This window comes from Lithobates pipiens, unplaced genomic scaffold (assembly GCF_037356315.1).
Source record: "Lithobates pipiens isolate NorthernLeopardFrog02 unplaced genomic scaffold, aLitPip1_a1.2 Scaffold_8, whole genome shotgun sequence".
Taxonomy (NCBI): Eukaryota; Metazoa; Chordata; class Amphibia; order Anura; family Ranidae; genus Lithobates; species Lithobates pipiens.
The window spans coordinates 141,793,331-141,795,802 of NW_027507903.1; the positions used below are offsets into that span (position 1 = coordinate 141,793,331).

The 2,472-nt window shown below is 40.3% G+C and overlaps 1 pseudogene; it reads right to left on the reverse strand.

Annotated features, from left to right (window-relative positions):
- Nucleotides 1-413: 413 nt before the first annotated feature.
- Nucleotides 414-1,928, reverse strand: LOC143963687 (uncharacterized; annotated as a pseudogene).
- Nucleotides 1,929-2,472: the final 544 nt, after the last annotated feature.

Here is a 2,472-nt window from a genome sequence, read left to right on the forward strand (position 1 = left end):
GTCATTTCCACTAAGGGCAGATAAATCCATCTCTGATTTCTTCCTGGAACTCTTTATAGAATTTTGTGTCTGCTTCCTGGTACACATATCGGGAATTTCTCAGAATGCAGCTGTGAGGCCAGGCTTATCTCAGCAGTGTCTCAAGAAGCCAGGAAGAGGAAAAACAGTAATTGTAAGTAAAAGCATAACATGTTTGTTTAACTAATGAATGAAAGATGATTTTATATCAACAGACAAAGCTGTATGATGTGTTGCAGAGTACGACTGCTGGGTGCAGCAGAGTTAATTCGGATTAGACATTGTGGAGTAACAGGAACTGGCTTCTTTATTGGAACATAACCACACTAGCTAAAAAGTCACCTCACATGGTAAGAAGAACACAGACAGGAAAAAGAAACCAACAAATACAGCATTATGTACAAGAAATACAACACATCATAGAAAATGTATAGCATAGCATATCACTGAGCATTGGCGACGTCTAGTGTCCTGTTTGTAAACTGCAGTCAATAGGCTAAGCTGAAAGTTGTTGCATCTCCAACACCCCTTCTCAACAGCTAAAGCTTAGTCTGTTAAACCCATCTTCTTTGTAAGCCTTGAATGTCTTTCAGCGGTCAGGGGCTTTGTAAGGATATCTGCTGTCATATCCTCGGTTGGGCAATAAAGTAACTCAAGTAGACCTTGCTCTTGAAGATCCTTAAGAAAGTGGAACTTCACATCAATGTGCTTGGTTCTTGAATTAACTCATTCCATGTGCGCAAGTACAAGGCATCCTTGATTGTCCTCATAGATTTCTGTTGGTTCCAGCTGTGGTTGTCCCAAGTCTGTTAATAGCTGTCTCAGTCATATCATTTCTTGGCTTGCCTGCGCTACAGCAATGCATTCTGCTTCAGTAGATGACAGTGTAACAGAGAGTTGCTTTTTACTAGTCCAACTGATGGCACCCCCTGACAGAAAAAATAAGTAGCCACTGGTAGATTTTCTGTCACTGGTGTCTCCTACCCAGTCAGCATCCACATATCCTGTTAAGGCGCTTTCATCACTTGCCGGTAACTTTAACTTGTAGTCCCTTTAAGATAGCGAATGATTCGCTTTACAGCATTCCAGTCCCTTTTACTTGGCATTGAAACCTTTCTGCATAGGATTCCAACAGTTGCTGCAATGTCCGGCCTTGTAGCAGTGGTAAGATACAGCAATTTCCCTATTGCTTTCCTGTATTGAGTATTAGTAGGTAATGGGTTATCTTGACAATTCATCTCCTTTAGGTAGTTGGTTTCCATAGGAGACTTTATTGGTTTGGTGTCTTCCATTCCAAATGTTTCAATTATTTATTGTATTTTATGTCTTTGGTTCAGAAGAAAGCTGCCATCTTCCTCTCTCTCAACCTGGATACCAAGGTACTTCTTTATGTTGCCAATATCTTTGGTGTCAAAGTGCTGATTTCATTTTTCCAGTATTGCTGCTTCGTCCCTTTCTTGCTCAAAGCAAATCAGGATATCATCCACATAAATAAGCATATAGACGCATCTGTTTGCCAATTTCTTTGTGTATAAGCAGGGGTCTGCTTTACTCCTTAGAAAGTTTTGATGTGTAAGCACTTCATTTATTTTTATATTCCATGCTCTGGCTGCTTGCTTTAGACCATATATACTCCTGCAAAGCTTGCATACTAGGCCTAACCTTTGTTCATCTTTGAATCTTGGCGGCTGTTCCATGTAAATTTCTTCTGTTAAATTGCCATGTAGAAATGCGGTTTTCACATCAAAATGTTTCACTTGCATTTTCCTTGTGGAGGCTACTGTAGGTAAAGTCCGTATTGTGGTGTGCTTGACTACTAGTGCAAACGTCTCATCATAGGCATCTCCGTATTTTTGAGAATAGCCCTTGGCTGCTATTCTTGCTTTGTACCGTTCAATAGTGCCATCTGCATTGTATTTCACTTTAAAAGTCCATTTACACCCTATGGCTTTCCTTCCGAGTGGTAGTTCTGTAAGTGTCCATGTTTTAGTGTCATGCATGGATTTCATCTCTTCCTCAGCAGCCTTTATCCATTTACTTGCTTCTTGTTCTGAAAGTTGAGATATATCTTCCCAGCTTGCAGGTTCGTTGATATTGGCAGTACTTGCTTTGTATGAGAGGCGTATAGGTGGTTTATACCTTTGTTTTCTCTTGTTGAACGTCTCGTTTTGTGTCTGAGTCTTCTTGTGTCTGCTCTTCAGTACTGGCTGAGTCTGCACTCACTTCAACTGTTTGTTCGGAAGTTACAGAGATGGGCTGGTCAATGTTGGTTTTCTCTTCTATACTTGCTTCCACTGTTGTCATTACATTGTCTCCTAAATCTTCAACAAAGGTTTTACTGTTGCTAATTGTAACCTTATTTGTTTTGGGATTTAGGATTCTGTAACCCTTGACATTGTCACTGTATCCAACGAAGATACCTTCAAACGCTCTGTTCTGGAGTTTGGTGCATTT